Source organism: Ursus americanus, chromosome 11 (genome assembly GCF_024610735.1).
Source record: "Ursus americanus isolate L20-20 chromosome 11, mUrsAme1.1.p, whole genome shotgun sequence".
Taxonomy (NCBI): domain Eukaryota; kingdom Metazoa; phylum Chordata; class Mammalia; order Carnivora; family Ursidae; genus Ursus; species Ursus americanus.
The window spans coordinates 44,006,815-44,027,951 of record NC_142137.1 but is presented as its reverse complement, the minus strand read 5'-3'; the positions used below and the strand labels follow the sequence as shown (position 1 = coordinate 44,027,951).

General features: G+C 38.1%; 1 long non-coding RNA gene across 4 annotated transcripts in view; it reads right to left on the bottom strand.

The window, feature by feature from the left end:
• Positions 1 to 3,995, bottom strand: part of LOC123797594 (uncharacterized) — a 36,480-nt gene extending 32,485 nt beyond the window's left edge. For all 4 annotated transcript variants that reach the window (XR_006780986.2, XR_015726110.1, XR_015726111.1 and 1 more), the window contains exon 1: positions 3,573 to 3,995. This is a non-coding gene — a long non-coding RNA (uncharacterized LOC123797594). The remainder of the gene's footprint in view (positions 1 to 3,572) is intronic.
• Positions 3,996 to 21,137: the final 17,142 nt, after the last annotated feature.

Sequence of the window (21,137 nt, the reverse complement as noted above, 5' to 3'; positions counted from 1 at the left end):
GTTATTTGAATCTTGGCAGATCAATCAACACATTTCCCACCAATAATATTTGACAGGTGAAAAACCATATGATATTCTTTATAGACACAGGGGAAACATTTAACAGAATTTAGTATCCATTTATGATTAAAATTCTTACATAACTAGGAACTGAAGGGGATTCTATAACCTGATAAAGAAAATCTACAATGACTTCTAGATATCACTTTTCTTAATGTCAAAATGCTATAAACATTCTCTTTAGAATCATGAAAAAACCCAATGATTTCACTATCGCAACATCTATTTAACATTTTTTTTGGAGATTATAGCCAGGGAAATAAGGCAAGAAAAAAATAAGTGAGAGGATAGAATATTGAAAATTAAGAATTAATACTGTAATTGCTTAGATGACACAGATGATCTAGACAGAAAACCCAAAGAATCTATCAAGAATGTATTAGGATTAAAGAGGTTAGCAGAGTTGCTGGAAACAAAACCAATGTGAATAAATCAATTTCTTTACAATGGCAACAAACAGAAAAGGCAGTTTTATTATTCATGGTAGCAACCAAAAAAATCATAAAATGTACAAGTACTTTGTAGATAAATTATAAAATGTTATTGAAAGATATTTTTAAATAGCTAAGCAAACAGATCCATATCCATATTTTTGGAAAGATTCAATATAATCAAAAATATATATCAAGTTTAATCTCATTAGCTTAAAGTTTCGATAGAATTCTAATTAGAAGTTCGTGATTTTTTTGTGCGGAACTTGGCAAGGTGATTTTATATACCACAGATCAAAAAGTCAGGAGAAGGGCGAAAATTCTTCTAAAGCAAAATAATAAATTGGGGAGATTTGCTTCAACCTTAGTAAACAGTTATAAAGCTCTACTAATTAAGATATAAATGTGATATTGGCATAGAGATGGAGAATTTGGTCAGGGAACTAAAGATAGAGCCCCCACAGCTAACCCACACATTTTCAGAAACTTGATTTATGAACAGATTTGGCATTTCAGATAAGAGGGGAAATGAGGGAGTATTCAAGAATGCTGACGAACAATTATTTAACCACATGGGAAAAAAAGAAAATTGACATGTACCTCACATGATCCACAAAAATCAATCCCAGGAGGTTTAAAAAAATCAAGTTTTTAAAGAAAAAAACATTAAAATATTCTGGGAAAATGCATTTAGACACTTGTTAGAATTTATTAAAGGAAAACAGATGACACACTTTAAAGGAAAAGATTGGTATAGTCAACTGCTTTAGATTTAAAGCCTTAAGTTAATCAAAACATTTTTAAAAGATGAAAAACCAGACTGGGAGAATATACTTGCAGCACATATAAATAATAAGAATTAAAATCTAGAATGTATTCAGGAGACAAGTGACATGATTTTACTTATGGTTTTAAAAGCTCACCAGGCCATTGTTTGTTCAATAAACTGTATAGGAGCAAAAGTGGAAAGTGGGGGAGCAGTTAAGAGGCCAGTTAGGTGTGAATAATGGAAATTTGGACTGGGGTAGTAGCAGTGGAGAAAAGAGATATAGACAGATTCAGGGTGGATTTTTCCATGTATGGTCAATAGAACTGGCTGACAAATTGTGTTTCAAAGAAAAAGAAAAAAAATTCTAATTAGATTCCAAATTTAATTCTAATTTAATTTTGACCTCAATCAACTGGATCCACAGGGTTCTATAAATATATACATCTATTTCTATTTATGAAGATGCCTGAGGGAGGAAAAGTTTAGCGTTGAGAAATCAAGAGCTCCCTTTGGGCCATGTTAAGTTTGAGGTGCCTATTAGATATTTACATGGAAATACTGGCTCCATTAAAATAGACATTGTCTGCTTTAGCTCAGATATCAATAGAGATGTCAAGGTTAAAAGATGAATTTGGAGGTCATTGGCCATATATCGTAGGAGGGTACTCATTTGGGCTGTCACCTGAAACAGAAAAGGTTGTGACCTTTGCCTTTGGGGAATAAAGACAAAAAGGACCCCTACTTGGAGAAGACATGCTATCCCAGATGCGGGAGGCAGGGAAAGTACGGAAAATAGCAATGTCAAGTACAGTGTCCCAGGCAAAGTACTCAGTTGATCAGCTCCAGGAGCAGTGATATATGATAGTCAGTATTAAGTTATTTTTCCCAGGTTGTAGTCTTCTAATGTCTTCACCGACTTGCCTGTGCCAGGGCAGGGAGAGGGAGTTAAGCTTGCTGTTATGTTCACAGTGACCACCAAGTGGGGGAACAAATTTAGCTGCAGCCTGGAGAATTAGGTATAATGCAATAAGGGGTAACCCACAGAAGAGCACAGAACATCATTTCATAGCAGCTTACTATGAAATAATTAACTAGCCAATATCCCTTTTCTATGCTGAGGCAGGGGCTAGGAGGAAAGGGCAAGAATCACCGGTTAATATGAGCCAGTTCATTAGTGCCACCTCCCTTGCTTGTTGTTGGTGTACATACCTAAGCCAGTTTGTGCCAATGAGAAGTGACGAGAGTTTTGCTGGAGTCTTGACTCTTAAGAGAAAGCTATAACAAGTCAACCTCCTTCTCCCTAGACTTGAAAATGGAACGCTGTAGTTCCAGTTGCTATGGAACCACCATCTTGTGGCCACAAGGGAAATGTGAGATAAAGCTGATCCAGTGGATGGAGTGGAAAAAGAGGGAAAGAACCCAGTCCTTCTCATCAACAACCAACTCTGAACCATACCCTACCCCCGGAGCTACATTCCTTATTGAGTCAATACATTCCTTTTTTTAAAAGCTCTTTTTGGGTCAGATTTGCTAGTTGAAGCTGAAAACATTTTAACTGATACAAATGTTGGTACACAATCATCAGAAAGATTTATGGGAAAATTAAACATTCCTGGAGCTCAAAAATATGAAAGGGAAGAAATCTAAGAATGAGATGAACTACCTACAGAAATTTAAGATGAATGATTAGACTGTAGTCTAATTGGATATTGAAGAAAAAATTGATTCTAGATAAAGGACTTGGGGACATTTGGGACATTCAGTGTACTCAACGCTGTGTAGATTTCTGCAGAACCAAAAGTCAGGGAGTTATATAATTTTGAGACCATGCTAACAGTCATATTGAAAAATAAACCATTGGAAAACTAAAAATAAATGCTTGGAATTAGAAATCTTAATAAATATGTAGTAATAATGATTAATATGTTCTTCCGTTGAACGCAATGAAAGAATGAAAAAGGAATAGTAACATTTTACCTTGGTACTTAATCATTAATCCTTCTTTCTGAAGTGCTCAAAGAGCTTCACAAATAAGATAAATGTTAATAGCTGGAGACAGAGTAAAATTCTTTCTAAAAAAGTACACACAGTAACTGTTCAGGCAAAGATTTTCTTAGATTAGTCTGAAATACCCTAAGAAAAGCTTATTCAAAACTCTCTGAAGTGATTTTCAGAGTTGTGTAGAATGCTTAAAGCCTTTTGGAGTCTAATATGTATATTATATGACATCCTTAGGCTAATTAAGTAATCAGTTTCCTTAAAATATATATATAAAACTACAATTTAAAAATGAATTGCTTACACCTGCTTACCAGCTCTGCACATCCATATCCATCAACGTCTGCTGACACTCCCAAAGAAATGTCTTGGGAGGGGGCGCCTGTGTGGCTCGGGCAGTTGAGCGCCAGACTTGATTTCAGCTCAGGTCATGATCTCAGGGTCACGAGATGGAGAGATGGCAAGGTCCAGCCCTGCTTCTGGCTTCACGCTTGGAAGGGAGTCGGCTTAAGAGTCTCTCTCTCCCTCTGCCCCTCCCCGCACTGTGTTCCCTCTCTCTTTCTTCCCCTCTCTCTCTCCCTCCCAAATAAATAAATCTAAAAGGAAGGAAGGAAGGGAGGGAAGGAGGGAGGGAGGGAAAGAGGAAGGAAGGAAGGAAGGAAGGAAGGAAGGAAGGAAGGAAGGAAGGAAGGGGAAAAAAGAAATGTCTTGGGAGTAAAATCTGTGTTCCTTACAGAACATGAAGGATCGCCTAAATTAAGGTTACGCAAAAGGTTGTCTGCCCTCTTCTGGTAGATCTTGAAGTTAAATCAAGGTTGGCTCCCAGGGCTATAAACTTTCATGCAGAGCCCAGGCTGTGAGTTTCTCTCCTTGCCCATCTAGCCTAAGACTTATGAAAATCAAAGTCAGTTTTTACCTGGAAAAGTTCAGAGGCTTAAGAGACAAATTCTGAAATCTTCTGTAGCATGAAGCACTGAGAACAAATTTTCATTGGAAGTTGACAGAGAGTGCTCCTGAACTTGACGATACAGCAAACTCACTTCTGACGATAAAATAGTCCTCACTGAATTAATAGTATGTCAATATCACATATTAATCCTTTATCCTTAGAGAATGATCTTTTTAAAAATGTTTATGAAGACACCACAATTCTGAGTTCGTTCTTAAGTCCATAACATGACTAAGAAAACTATATCCCACTTAGGAATATTGTCACCTGCCAAGAAAACATGGCCATATCTGTGAAAGAGAATGATTATTTGGATAAGATTTTTTTCAGTCTTTGTCTAAGGGAATGGGAATGTGTCTGAGAGACATCTGTACCCTAATGACTAGAGTGCTGCAATGTGTTCTGGGCCAAGGATAATCGTGAGCTTTTTCTCAATAGCTTCGACCAAAAATGACAGAAACACGAGATGCTGAGCTCACAGCAGAAATCTTGGGAGGATGTAAGATGCCGTATTCAATCACAGAGCATTCCTTCTCACTGGCCTCAAATGTCGTCTCAAAATACTCTTCAACCTGGCACGTCAGGCGAATAGAGTGGGGACATAACACAACACCAAACGGTTCCTCTAGCATAGATGCAACAGTCCCCGTCCTTTTGCCCTAACTGTGGACTCTACACATAATTTTAAATACTAACTCAGGTTTTCCCAGAATTCAATACCAGGAGAGGGCAGTACTCTAGATGAATCCTTGGGTAGAAACAGTCTGCAGTGTAAATGAATAAACAGACATTCTGAATTACTCAGCCATCATTTATGAGTTTGATTCTTAAGAGTCATTTCTGAGAATGGAGTTGAATCAGGACCTGATGAAAATGAGGTTTTATTTATTATTTTTAAAGATTTTATTTATTGATTTGTCAGAGAGAGGGAGAAAGATTGAGGGAGCACAAGCAGGGGGAGCAGCAGGCAGAGGGAGAAACCAAGAAACCAAGAACCCAATGTGGGACTCAATCGCAGGACCCTGGGAACATGACCTGAGCTGAAGGCAGACACTTAACAGACGGAGCCACCCAGGCATCCTGAAAATGAGGTCTGAAACGGTAAAAGCCAAGACATAGGCCCTGAGTCAGAGCGGCCCTACCAACACACCACCAACCTGTGAGATCCCCCCCTGCTGGCCAGTCCTTCATCTCATCTCTGTAAATGCAGCAAAAAATAACATCCTATTCATAATTTAGTAAATTCATTTTAAAGTTTCGTCTCAAAAACTTAACGTGTTTTAATTATAAACCTTTAATAATAAAGGTCACCTAACGACCTTTTAAAATTTTTAATTCTTTTCTTAATTTCTATTTTCTTTTCCTAAACTAAATTACTTTTCATCTAAACAGAACTGTTGCAGAGACACATTAAGAACCCATAGATCTGCGCACATATATTTATTTTAATGGGATTGAGAACACATTAAATATACACTTATGTGACTAAAGGAAAGCCCACAGTAATAAAATAATTCTGGAAAACCAATAAGGGCTGGAAATGGGAAATTACATGAATATTAACAGATAAAATCACATATCAACAAATTGTTTTAGATGATGCTGGTATGTACAGATGCAGGGAAGTGAACTATAACCCTCTGAGATCATGGCAACAAATTAATGAATAACTTTGCATGAGATTAAGGATCCGTGACCAAGACACTGCCTACAAAGCAGTGAGACTTCTCAGTGGACAGACAGCTAATGAATTTGCTGGTTCTCTATTAAACTGTGGAATAAACCACGAGCCTGGGTCGTAAGGCTTAACAACCATCTTAACAAGGCCCATTGCTTTCCATACTAATGGCATGAATATTGTGTAAATCAAATATCAGAAGGAAAGTTCTGAAAAACAGAGTGTGCTAAAGGAGATGTTAGGGCAGAACGTTGAAATGTGACTGTCGTAGAAAATCCAGGGTGATTGGTGACTGCCTGAACCCTGAGGGGAAGGAAAACAACAGGACTAATAAACATAAAAATTTATTTTCCATTTAAAACTTGTATATTGTTACATTTTCAGATTTTACATTCTTTAATGTTACAGTGATAATCATAATGTACATTTAATATTAATTGCCATAACTTTCTGCAGGAAGTCCTACTCTATTCTGAACACATTACATGTATCATCCAATCTCAGAACAACTCCGTAAGTTGTCTTACTAGCTGAGGAGACTGAATCACAGGACGGATACATAGGATACAGAGAGGCTCAAGGGAGATCCCAAAAGGCAGAGCTAGAAGTGAATCTAGGCAGCCTGACTCAAGAGTCATGTATTAATCAGAATGCTGTATTGTGATAGTTAATTTCACGTGCCCCTTTGGCCACGCTGTTGTGCCCAGTTACTAGTTAAAACACCAGTGTAGATGTTGCTGTGAAGGTAATTTTTACATGCGACCTAACACTGAAATCAGTAGACTTCAAGTAAAGCAAACTCTTCCCTGTAATGTGGATTATGGGTGGACCTTATCCAATCCATTGAAGGCAAAGACTGAGGTTTCCCCAAGAGCAAAGACTGAACGTTTCCCCAAGAAAAAGGAAGTCTACCTCAAGACTACAACATAAAAACCCTGCATGAGTTTCCAGCCTGTAGGTATGGGACTCAAAACCAGCATCAACCCTTCCTTGAATTTCCAGACTGCTAGCCTACTCTACAGATTTTAGACTTGACAGCCTTCATACTTGCATGAACCAATTCCTTAAAATAAATCTCTTTCTCTCAATTTCTCTTATAGAAATTTCTCTCTATATATTTCTGTTTCTATGGCGAATCCTAATTAATTCATGTAGATTACTATAATCTGAAGGTTGCCTTATATAGCATTTATTAATCTAATTTTCACTATAACCTTATGTCCTAGGTGAAACAAGTTATTATTAACATGTTAGAGATAAAGAAAATAAGCCAAAGGAGAGCAGATTATTTATCTAAATCATAGCACCAGTAAAGAATAAAGCCTGAACTAAAATGTGAGCCAAAGATGACAAGATCTGCCAACAGATGTGTTATGTTTGGCTCTAGCAGATGTGTTATATTTCTGTAGGGATCTGACTTTGCCACCACCTACCTAGGTCTTCTGACTCCATGGTCTAAAAATATTTCCTCCACCTCACACCACCTCTCAAATGCACAAGTACATTTATCAGATAATTCTAACAAGAAGGAAGAAGAGAACACTGAATCAAAAACTTTAGATAAATTCTGCCCTTAGCCACTTTCTGGGGCATGGTATGCAAAATAGGCAAAAATGTAGAAAATAGAATCAAGAAAACCAACGTCTTCATTCACTTACTCAAATACATATAGAGTGCCTAGTGCCCAGTATATAAGATCCTTTGGAAGATGGCAAAAGGAATGTATTAATATTGAGTCACAGAGCAGGGGGTCTATGCTAAAAGCCAAAAAGTGTTTCTTTTTTTTTTTTTTTTTTTAAAGATTTTATTTATTTATTTGACAGAGACAGCCAGCGAGAGAGGGAACACAAGCAGGGGGAGTGGGAGAGGAAGAAGCAGGCTCCCACCAGAGCAGATGAGCCTGATGTGGGGCTCGATCCCATAACGCCGGGATCACGCCCTGAGCCGAAGGCAGACGTTTAACCGCTGTGCCACCCAGGCGCCCCCCAAAAAGTGTTTCTAACATTTAAATTAGTCCCAGCAGTTGTACCCTCCTCTTTAAGCTGCTACACCATGTCACCTGTGCACCACTCCAAATTTTAGTATATTATATGCGTACTGTGAAAGGCAAACAATAGTAAGATAGTCAAACAAGCGGACCACAGTTGACACAAGTTGGATCTAATAGATGGAATAAGTAGAGTACATAGTGCTTAACTGAAGAGTGCTGTTTTCCAGCAGAAAGTAAAGAGCCGTACTGTGTAAACACTTATAAAGATGTCATTTGAAGCAAAGTGAAATGGCTATGCAATGAGTGTTTATTGAAGAGATTGTACTACTCATAAGATTGTGATTAGCTCTGCTCAGCAATTTCTTTTTTTTAAAATTTTATTTATTTATTTGAGAGAGAGTGCGAGACAGCACGAACAAGGGGGAGGCGTAGAGGAAGAGGGAGAAACAGACACCCCACTGAGCAGTGAGCCCCATGTGGGGCTCAATCCCAGGATTCTGAGATCATGACCTGAACTGGAGGCAAACGTTTAACCCACTGAGCCACCCAAGCACCCTAGTAATTTGATTCTACTTCCCTTGGCAACTCACCCTCCCACTCACTTCAGTGACTTTTGCAAACCTTATCTACTCTCTTCCAACCTTCAGTCCTTTCCTTCCATCCCAGAAGATCTCATTCTACTTCACAGAGAAATAGAAACCATCTGATAGGAATTCCCTGAGGCACCTGGGTAGCGCAGTCGTTAAGCATCTGCCTTCAGCTCAGGGCGTGATCCTGGTGTTCTGGGATCCAGCCCCACATCAGGCTCCTCTGCTAGGAGCCTGCTTCTTCCTCTCCCACTCCCCCTGCTTGTGTTCCCTCTCTCACTGGCTGTCTCTCTCTCTGTCAAATAAATAAATAAAATCTTCAAAAAAAAAAAGGGGGGGGGGATTCCCTGACCACCCACACGGGTACCCATCATCATTTCCCATCTAAAATGGAGGAGCTGACGCTTCTTTCTTCCAGAGACAAACTTTTACTTGGTTCTTTGGCTTCCATCCTGTGATGGTGAATTTTATAGGTAGGCTTGGCTACTTTATGGCACCCAGTATGGGGTCAAATACCAGTCTTTATGTTGCTGTGAATGTGATTTTTTTAGAAGTGATTAGCATTTAAATCAGTAGACTTTGAGTAAAAACAGATTATCTTCCACAATGTATCTTCTACTTCTCTCCCTTACACGTTCTATATTTTGTTTACTTTTAAATAAGCGCTATGTATCAGGTCAAAATAATAGAATATGAATTTCCACAGCATCCTCAAATTACCACCTTATTCTCTTTTCTGCTTCATACTTTTGATAGTTGTTTATTCTGTTTTTCTCCTTTTTGTGCTTGTCATTCATATATTTGTTCAATGAATGAAGAAGTAGATGACTGGAGAGTCTTCTGGATGCAAAAATTCTAGGCACTTGGGGACTATCAAAAATATAAAAATATGAAAACTACTCCTTAAACAAGGTATAATATAATATAATATAATATAATCACATGATAGTTATAAGCAAGGAGGTATGGAGACAAAGCATCAAAAGGGTAGGGATTCTTCAGAAGATTGCTAGGAGGAGATAAAACTTAGATCAAGATCATTGCAGTGAAAGACATACTCCAAGAGCTCATTTGCGGGATGGAAGGAAAAAATTAGGGTCAACTACAAAGATAGATGTGAAGTGAGGCAACCACAAATAATTCTGGAAGTAGGCAAAAGGTGGGGGAAGATGGAGATTTTTAAAGAGAGTAGGGGAAGTGGATGGGGGAGATGGGGTAACTGGGTGATGGGTATGAAGGAGGACACATGATGTAATGAGCCCTGGGTGTTATGCCACTGATGAATCACTAAACTCTACCTCTAAAACTAATAATACACTATATGTTAATTAATTGATTTTAAATTAAAAAACATAAAGAGAATGAGCTTTTCAGGGCATAAATTGGATGTCCCTCTGCCACCAGGGCAGACTGCTCTTCCTTATATGCTCAACTACACATTCAACAAAGTTTTTTAGTAACATATAGCCACTTACTAAGCATTGGTAGTAGTAGAATTTCTGCTTCCCTCTGTTCTTCACTTGTTATATCTCTTTAAGGCTGCTATAATCTCAGTAAGGCTAGAAAACAAGGCCATTTCCCTGGTTATAGAAGCCACCTTGAAGGCAAAAATGAAGGTCAAGCCTGTGTGTGTGTGTGTGTGTGTGTGTGTGTGTGTATGTACAAGTATGGTTGTGTGAATGTGTTAAGTGTGTAAATATGGCCTCAGTCAGGGAAGACTTTGCTGAGGAACTGTGTCTTGAAGGAAGAAGGGGAGTCTGCTAGCGAGGCACAGTAAGCCTGTTCCAGGCATAAGGTAACATAAATCATTTGGAGATCTTTAAGAAGATCCGTTCAACAGGAGCATAAACGGAACACGGACAAATGGTCAACGCGTAGAATTGGATGATAGAAGTCCACTTTAATTCCATGCCAAGAGGCTTAGATTTTGTCCTAAAGACAACTGAAAGCTTTTGAAGGTTCCTGGCAGAAGAGTGACATGGCGCGATTTCCTCTATAGAATGTCAGTATGAAGAACAATGCAGGGAGGCAGCAGATCCTTTCACTAATCCGTATGTCTGACTCTGTGCTACAGAGGGGGCCCCTGGGGCCAGGGATGTCAGGGTGTTGGGAGAGCGGGGAAATGCAGAGAAAGGGTGCCGGGCAGTGATAATTGATACCACGACCCAAAAGCCAAAGGAACAATCAGGGGATCTGGGCAGAGGGTCTGAAGTTCAAGAGAGTCAGATTCATGAGGGTGGCCGAAACTGGCTTAGAGGCCAGTATCCAAGTTTGGTTATGGTGCAAAGAAATCTAGGCCAGGAAGATGCAGACATAATTAGAGAAATGGTGAGAACAAGGATGAAAGTTTGATGCTGTCAGTTATGGGATGTTGTGGTTAGTCACGGTGAAACTTTCAGAGATGTCCATTTTCGCTGGTTCATAGAACAGGCAGACATGCTTCCTACTTAATGTTACTTTCTTATGGAGTCTCTTGGATTCATCAGCATCACTAAAAATTCATTCTTAAATATAATCCACAATAAAAAGCGTGAGAAAACAGAATGATATGTCAATAATGCATTACACTGCTTTGACTAGGGAGAAATAACTCTTTAATGTAGCTCTTTAATGATTATGGAATCTTTATAGAATAATAAGGAAAGAAGTCAAAGATGAGGCAAGAAGATAAAGGCAATACGATTACAATTACTGTTCCAAGGAGTTTGCAATCTGCAATCCCATGTTCCAGATACCTACAGTATAGAACACTGTGTGGTATGCGTCAAAATAGGGGCATGAACAATTGCCAAATGGGTACAGAATCCAAGTTAGGACACAGTAAATTTGAGGTGCAGGAAAAAAATTCATGTGAAAATGTGATTAGGCAACTGGGAAGCTGGAACAGAGTCAGAAGAGAGGTTGGAGTTCAAGGCTAGATTTGGAAGTTGCCCATCTAGAAGTGATATTTTGAAGCTTTGAGATGAAGTATGGGTGCCAAGGAGAAGCATGTGAAAGAGCAGAAGAGAATCAAGATGTGAACCTTCTGGAAGATGCCCCTACAAGGGACAGAAAGAGGAGCGTCGGGAAGGGAGGTTTGGGAATGATGAGAAGGGAAAGAGGTGTGAGGTTGTGCACTGTCATCAAGAGGCCAAGGAAATGAGAATGTCAAGCCAGAGGGAGGACCTGCAATGCAAAATGCTGGTGAAGTTTCATAACTCGGTCCTGATGAGGCTGCCTATCATCTGCAAGAGAATGGCTTCAGGAAATAGGAAGAGAAAAGGAAGATGGTGGGGGGTTGAGTAGTAAATGGGAAATTGGAAAGTAGAAGCCATGGAAGAAAAACACTACCTCAAAAAACAGAACATTTGTGGAGTCTGGTGACAAGAAAGAGAGAAATGCAAAAATAGTTTAAAGGGCCAATGAGCTTGAGGGTCAGACGTTCTAGTTTGCTTTGATTGGTTTGGTTTTATTTTTAACTTAGGGGAGATAATTTTGATTCCCAATTAAAGATGAGTCAAAAAAGGAGAAAGAGATTTAAATTTAGGAAGGAACGGGAGAATAAAATAGGGTTCTTGAGGGATGTTGGTTCAAAGACTCACATAATAATAAAGGGTATTTTTTATTTACTGCTTACCGTATGCCAAGTAGAATGCTAGAAACTTTACATACATTAAGTAATGTAATCTTTACAACAATACTGTTAGAGAGGTATTGTTAAGCTCATTGAGTGATGCAGGACCGAGACTCAGAATCATGAGGTAACTTTTCATGGTCATACAGCAAGTTAAGTGGTGGGGCTCGGAATGAAATCAGATCTAACTGGACTCCTAGGCTCATTCTCCAACTCCTGTGCTAGGTTGATCCTAACAAGGCAGAATATTCAACAGAATTGCAAAAAAAATGTAATCATGTCGGTATTTTCCCACCTTCTCTCTAATCAGTGATGCTAAGCTCAGTATGTGTAGTGGGCATCACTGTGGTGCACCAACATCCAGCCCTCCTTCCTTTCTGGGCACACAGAGAAGTGTACACATCAGTCCCTTGTTGCTGGGTGGGGCTATGTGAAGAGTTCAAGCAGATGAAATGTGAATGAAAGTAACCCAGCGCTTTTGGGCTGAAGCAGTGAAAAGCGTGATTGTCCTATTTCACCCTCCTTGTGCCACTTATGGAGGAAGATCTTGAACTGAGGTGGCAGGGCCAAGAGACTGAAGCTGAGTACATCACTCATTCACAGTACGGAGGGCAACAGCTTTGAAGAGTTGGCCAGGCGCTGCAGTGAATTTTGTGTGAACAGAAACATTCTTGTATTGTGTTAACCTGCTAATATTTAGGGATTGCTTATTACCATGTTACAAAACAAACTTATGCCACAGTAGAATTAAGAAGGAAGACCCAATCTGTATCGGGGACATTCATTAAAAGGTTTTTGAAAGGGGTAATAACCAAGTTATTCCTAACGATGAACAGAGGTTAGACAGGCAACAAGTAGAATAAATAGAACAAGAAGAACAAGTAGAGGGTATACCACAGACCAAGGAACAAGATGGCCTATTCAGAGAAGAACATGGCGGGTCATTTAGGGTTAACGGACATTGTCTTTATCATAAAGTAAATATGTATACACACAGTTTCTTATTCTATGCTATTTCATTTACTTGTGTCCAGACTTGTTTAAACAACATAATTTTTTTCATTATTATATCTTTATGAAACATTTAATATCTGTTATGAGACATTCCTTCTCACTATTTTACTTATTATTTAACTATACTTTTTATTTTTGAGAGAAACCTTAGGAGCTTAAACTAGTAAACCGATGAAAGCTTTATACTTGTATTAGTTTCTCACTCTTGCTATCAAGTCAGTGGCTTAAACTAACATGAATTTGTTATTTTAGTATTCTGAAGGTCAGAATTCTGCAAACAGTTTCAGTGGGCTAAAATCAAGGTGTCAGCAGGCCTGAATTCCTTCTGGAAGCTTTAGGGGGAGTCTGTTTTCTCACCTTTTCCAACTTCTAGAGGCCACCTATATTCCTTGGTCTGTGGCCCCTTAGTCCACCTTCAAATCACATAGCACAACCTCTGCTTCTGTCCTCTCTCTGATTCTGATCCTTCTGCTTTGTTCTTCTAAGGACCCTTGTGATTATATTGATCCCACCCAGATAATCCAGGATAATCTTCCCATCTTAAAATTCTTAATCGCATCTCAAAATCCCTTGTACCACGTCAGGTCACATAGTTTCAGGCTCTGGGAACTAAGATGTAGACATCTTTGGGAGGTTAGTAGTCAGCCTACTACAATACTTAAAGGAATTTTGAGCAAGGTTGTAAGCAGAGAGTGAGGGAGAGAAAAAGCTCTAAAATAAGAATGCAACCATACTGGAGTAGAACCTAAAATAAAAGAATTTTTAAAAAAAAGATAAGCAGAGAAGAGAAAGGGCAACATTTGAAGATCAGTAAAAGAAAAAATCTATATCAGGACCAAATAGACAATTTCCTGCTCATACAAGCTAACTAATGATTTTCCCCATCATATCGGTGAGGAGAGGGATTACTAAAGTAATAAATAAGCTCAAATTTACATGAATACATTGCTATATATAATTACACTCTGTGTACTGTAGTTAAATTATATAATGAGGGATTGTTCTTATAAACCAAATACGTTTTATTGTTGTTTTTCTAAGGTCCAGTGTGATACAACCTTACCATGTATTGAGACAGACGGATTTCTGAACTCTCAGGGTTTTATCTATTTTCATCAAGATTTTAAAACCCAGAGCTGACAGGGTAAGAAGGTATAATATCTTTGTATTGCCTTTTAAACCTGGCTTAACATTATATCAGCACAATATAACATGCAGATGATGGGGCCCGGGCCTATGGAAGAAACACAGGAAACCAGCAAGCGAGCCTTTGCAGTCAATGGTGAGAACTGCTGTGACCAAACTCAAACTTGTCCGTGCACCTGACGCACAGTAAGCCAACGTCCAAGACACCGGTTTTGAAGCCTTATTATCAGAAGGGCAGCCCAACGAGAAGGCAAAGGATCATTCCCAAAGCTGTCTGGCCCTGTTGAGTCTAGGGGAAGCTTATATACCTCACAGGAGGGTAAGCGGTTTCTTGAAACCTTGAAACAATGTGGAGGTAAGCATTCTTCTGGACAAGCAGGCACTATTTGGGTCCTGGTACCATCAGATTCGATATGTTGAGATAGATATTACCCTCCGGTCCCCATTAGGTTTCTACAATCAGTGGGTAAACAGGGAGAAGGGGTAAAGAAGACAAACTTAATGATTGAGCAAGCATGATGTTAAGAGACGCATAAAACATAATTGGGTAAGGAACAAAACAGAACATGGAGGTAATAATGCAACTAATACAACTATAGTTCCGAACAGGTCCAGGAACCAAGCATCCAGCCAAAGCACTGATATAGAGATAAGAGTGGTACAGAGATATCTTCCAGTTACCGGAAGTATGGGAACAGAGAAACAGTAAATGACCTCCACAAGGATGAAAAGGACAAATACAGAACGAAAGCCATTCTTGGGCAGTGCTTCTCACCTTTAGTAGGTCTACAGCTCACCTGGGGAGCTTGTTAAAATACAGCTTCTGATTCAGCAGGTCTGGGGTGGGACCTCAAATTCTACATTTCAGATAAGCTCATAGGTGATGCCAGGATACTGATCAGTAGACTATATTTTGAGAAGCAAGAGTCCAAACAGACACTAACTTGATTTATCCAACAAGTTAATGGTATGAAGGAAAAAAAAAAACCAAAACAGGGTGGGAGCGGTGAGAAACTGAACTTGAGAATCTCAAGAGACCCTGCAATCAAATGCAATGAGTGGTACTTGTGTGGCTCCTGATTAGAACAAATGAATTGTAAAAAAAAAAGCACAAAACTTTTCTGAGACAATTGGATTCTTTGATTCTGAAATGGGTTTGAGAATTCTCATTCATTTCGTTAGGTGGGATAATGGCTTACTGGTTATGCTAGCTAATACCCATTATTTTAGAAATGCATGTTGAAGTATGTAGGAGTCAAATGCTCTAAAATACTTCAGTAAAAAGAAAAAAACGTAAAGAAAATTGATAATTGTTAAATTTGGGTGATGGGTGAATGGGGGCTTACTCTGTTTTTCTTTCTACCTGTATGTAGAAAGAATTGAAATTATTTTAAGAAAAAAAATTCCAAGTAGGTACGGTAGCTGAGCACGAGGATGCTAATATGCTACCAGTCTATTACATTTTTCCTACGAATTCTACCTGGTGCTCTAAATCTACTATAAATGAACGAGCCATAGTTAAAAGTTGAGATCCAATGCTGTACTACCAACAAAAACAATAAAAACTAAAGCCCCCTTGGATGAATTAGTTTACTTCTTCACAAAGCACAATATTTAATTATCAGCTGAAGATTTACTATCTCTTCACTGGCCAGCCAGTTAATCATCCTGGTAGTTTAAGGGAACATATTCCTGGCTCTCTAGTTCTTCCTTATTATTTATAAAAATCAGAAGTATTAGAGTTTCTTTTCTTTTTTCTTTCTTTCTTTTTCTTTCGGCTGCTCCGGGACACTGTAAAATTACGACTTAGATGTGAAATAATTTAAAATAATAAGTGGATAAATAAGTATATCATTTTAGGGAGTGGCTATTTCACTCTGATCCCTGATTCGAAGAGAATCTCAGAAAAGTAGTTGATTTTAGATACCCCCAAATTTAATCCATTAAATAAAATACTGATAAATAGACCTGAGTATATGATAAAAATGGCATTTCAAAATAGAGAAAAGATAGATGATTTAATGAACAAAAATGGGATAATGGTCAGCCATCTGGAAAATAAATATAACTGTGCCTTTCCCTCACTCTTTTCACAAAAATAAATTACAGGGGGATCAAAGCTTTAAGCATAACAAGAGAATTATTTATAATTTTGGGAAAAAATAGGACTTTTAAAGGACAAATACAAAACTCAATAAACCATGAAGAAAAGGATAGATGAGTGTGTCCATGTAAAATTTTTAAATTCTGCTCAGGGGGAAAAAAAACATAAACAAAATCAAACACAAATGACAGAAACTGAAAGAACATTTGCAATATATGACAGACTAAAGTTTATTTTCTAAATATATGAAAATCTTTAACAAACCAAGTCATAAAAGAATTCAATACAAACTGGAAGAAAGAACATAAAAAAAAGTCTTAAAACATAAGAAAAGATGCTCATTCATAATCTTAAAAATGGTCATTAAAATGAGAAACCATTTTAACCCAATCAAATTTGTAAGCATCAAATAGATAGTTTACAGCATTAGTGAGGTTGAGGGGGAACAGGAATTCTTTTTTTTTTTTTTTTTAAGATTTTATTTATTTATTTATTTGACAGAGTTAGAGACAGCCAGCGAGAGAGGGAACACAAGCAGGGGGAGTGGGAGAGGAAGAAGCAGGCTCACAGCGGAGGAGTCTGACGTGGGGCTCGATCCCACAACGCCGGGATCACGCCCTAAGCCAAAGGCAGACGCTTAACCACTGTGCCACCCAGGTGCCCCGGGAACAGGAATTCTTGTCTACTACTGACAGGAACAAAATTTGGTAGTATCTAGCCATACTTAACATGCTCATGATCATTGACCCAGCAAATCCACTTCTAGGAATTTTCAACAGATATATTCATACAGATGTTTTAAGAAATATGTACATGCATATTTCTTGCAGTATTATTTATTAAAAAACACCAACAACACTGAGAATGTCTTAAAATCCATTAGTAAAAGGCTAGTTAAATAAACTATTATTTATTCATACAATGGAATGATATGTAGCTATTAAAGTGAATAAGATAAGTCTGCATATTAATGTATTTACAAGATCAAATGAGGGCCACAGGAAAATATCTGGGGGAGGGACTTTCTGAAAAAAAATGATTTTTAGACTATCCATGGTTTACATTTTGCAAGTGATCACATCTTGGTTTAGGTGTAACTACATAGGCAAATTCTTGCTTATTTAAGCCTCTTACTTAAAATCCTTGGAAGAAATGCTGAGGTTGAAACAGAAAGAGGAGATTGCTTCAGGCCAGAAAAAGTCCCAAAAAACATCATGAAATCTGGAACTAATCTGTATGTTTGACTCATAGTTTCATGGGAACCATTAAAATATCCAACTCCACATCCAGGCTTTACAGATGTAGAATTGGAGGTCCAAGAAAAATTTATGGAATCAGTAATATTTGGTGCTCATTTGCATATTAAATAGAGAGTTAACATATCTTAAAGGCTATATATTTAATTTAACTTTAGTTAAATTTAAACTTTAGTTTTAATTTAACTTTAAAGGCAGTACCACATTTATAAGTCATGGAATGATTTGCATTTTGCTATGAAATGATATTAACGTTTTGAAGAAGAGTTGTTTTAATAATCAGAGACTTGTTGATCACAATTACAGGTTATTCTGAATAAAATAACAACTGTTTTTTGCATACTGTCCAGATTGCTATGGCTGTTAAAAAATTTTTTTTCTATGAATCGCAGTGATAAAGTTGAATCTCTGGATCACCAAGATATCTGTAAATATAGAAACCTATGCTTTGAAGGCACTATTAGAAGTAACCCATTCTACTCTGTCCATGTGTTCCCATTTAGGACCACAAACAAATCTTCAAAACCACAGGGCAGATCATTCATTTCTCAAAGACTAGGACTTTTCTTACAGAGTTTAATATGTTATTCTGCTCTTAACAGGTGCTCAATAAACACTGGAATTAATTGTTTGAGGAGACTGGACCAAGTGGAAGGAGCCTGGTCTTCAGAGTGAGACAGACTGGATCCCAATTCTGGCTCTTCTACTCACTGACTGTGATGATTTAGAGCAAGTCAGTTTTCTCTTCTATGGATAGAAGTTGGCTTCACCAACTTTTTTTTCTATGCCATTTTGGGCACAAATGAAATTTCATTAAGAATCACTCAAATTTCACTGGCTTTTTCCCTACCTGCAAATTTTATAACCTCAGTATCCTATACACCTCTCTCTAAGTGTTTCCAGAAATCCTTAAGGGATTCACATACCAAGTTGCTCCTTCTGGATACTGCCTTGCTCCATGGACACTGAGGCTCTCCAAGGTGCCCTACTGCTCCTCTGGGTGCCAGTCTTGCTTCTGTCTACACTGGGCACCTCAGCCACATTGTGAACCTACCCGGGTTAGTAAGTCCCTCGTGCTTACTGTCCCTGCTACCACTCAATCTCTGGTCCCAGCAGATACCTCCGCTGCTCCCCCAAGGTGCCATCCCAGACAACCGTACTCAGGGGCTCAAAGTTGCTTGGTGATCTGTGGTGATGTATCCTCTGGGGCAGTACTCTGAGAGTTCCTCCAAACATGGTGCTTTTGTGTGCCAGTAACAGAGCTCTTTCTTTCTCTCTTTCTTTCCTTTCTCCCTTTTCCTTCCTTGTTCCCCTCTCCCCCCGTTCTCTTTCTAATTTACAGACCCCTGCTCTCTGTAAGACTAAGGCTTCAACAGAGGCTGTATTAGAAGTTAGTGTTAAGTGATGAATCTCATATTATATTCAGAATTCCTTTTCCTCTTCTAACTAACTATAGTTGACCCTTGAAGAATACGGAGGATAGAGTTATGGTGCTAACCCCGTGTGGTCAAAAAATCCACATATAATTTTTGACTCCCTAAAAACTTAACTACTAATAGCCTACTGTTGACCAGAAGCTTCAATTAATACATATTTTGTATATTTTATGTAGTATATACTGTGTTCTTATAATAAAGTAGGCTACAGAAAAGAAAATATCATTAGGAAATCATAAGGAAGAGGAAATACATTTGTAGGACTGTACCTATTTTTACTAAAAAAAAAATCTGTTATAAGTGAACCTGCTCGGTTCAAACCTATGTTGTTTAAAGGTCAACTGTATCTACTACAGGTTCATCTCTGTATGCCTGGCTTCTCCTTCCCTTAGACAATTCTTCTCAGGGACGCGGGGGTGTCTCAGTTGGTTAAGCGTCAGCCTTCAGCTCAGGTCATGATCCCAGGGTCCTGGGATTGAGTCCCGCATAGCATAGGTATCTTTGCTCAGCGGGGAGCCTGCTTCTCCCTCTGCCTGCTGCTCCCCCTGCTTGTGCTCTCTCTCTCTCTCTGACAAAAAAAAAAAAAAGAAAATTCTTTCTCTCAGAATACATTTCAACCTCTGTTAAAATAGAATTGTGTTGGCCCATATAACCAGTTTGTCGTATATTCCAGATAGGATTATAGACAGCCTGTGCTCAAAGTGAAATCCTCATTAAACACAGAATACATATAGCGATACCCAAATTATAAAACTGTTGTAATATCTTATGATATTCTTACTAGGGTTGTTCGAATTTTAAAATAATTACTGACACATTGAAAACAGTCAATAAATGTTAGCTAGTAGTACTAATAGTAGTAGTATATAATACTTTTTATTATATTTGTATGATCAATTTAAGATGTTACTTAGTGTCTTATGTTCAGAATAAATTTCTTTTGATACATTAGTATTTATATTACTATATTTACTTTCTTTTACTGCATCCCTTCCTACTGATAACTTACAGAATAACTGGGAAAATAAGCAAATTATGTTCATCTACATTCAAGTTAAGAAATTTTTGTTGTTGTTGTTAGAGGGAGCATGTGTGGGTAGGGTGGGGAAGGAGCAGGGAGAGAGAGAGAGGGAGAGAATCTCAAGCAGATTCCCCACTGAGCACAGAGCCCCATGGGGATGCTCAGTCTCGTGACCCTGAGATCATGACCTGAGCCAAAATCAAGAGTCAGATGCTTAACCGACTGAGCCACCCAGGTGCCCCTCAACTTAAGAACTTTTAAGAGTTACTTCTGATCCAAAATTTTAACAAAAATCTTACCTGTAAATTCTTAGCTGTGAATTAAACTTAAAAGTTGTTTGATTTGAAAAATGAAAAAAATAGCATGAGGATTTAATTAATACATACATACATATGGAGTGCTATCTGCCCAGCACTAAACTCAATACTAAAGGAGAAACAAAAGACTTAAAACACCTGAGGCCAGTCCTTCTCAAAAAAAACACAGGATACATATGATTAAGTTTAAAAATAAAAAAAATAATAATAACTAAGAGTTAACCTGCATGGTAATTACAAAATCTACAATAGGATATGAAAGAAAAGGTATGGTAGGAAAGGCTGAATTAATCACATACAGCTTGGTCAAGAGACTAGAATTAGCAAAGGAGCCAATGAGTGAGCTCAACCAGTGAGAAGATGAAGCATGGGGTTATGGAAAGTGTTTTAGCCAAAGATTCAGGAAATTTGCTTTCTGGATCTGATTCCAACTTGATCCATTCAGTGAGCCTTTCAAAAACTGACTTAACCTCTATTCTAGCCTCTATGTTATTATCTCTGTTGTTTTAATTACAAAAGTGGGGTCCCTCAATTTTAAGATGACGGGTTGCACAAAATTATTTTAAAGTATTTTTCACAACCTTAAAAATTCTACAATTATGATTTCAATAGGTTGGAATCATGCAGAGTATATTTCTGGACGATGATGAAATTAAAATGAAACTTGAGGACAGAAAGATAACTAGAAAGTGTCCAAATCTTGATAATTAAGCAACACAGTAGTAAACAGCCCATTAGTGAAAGAAGCAATCACAATGGAAATTCGGA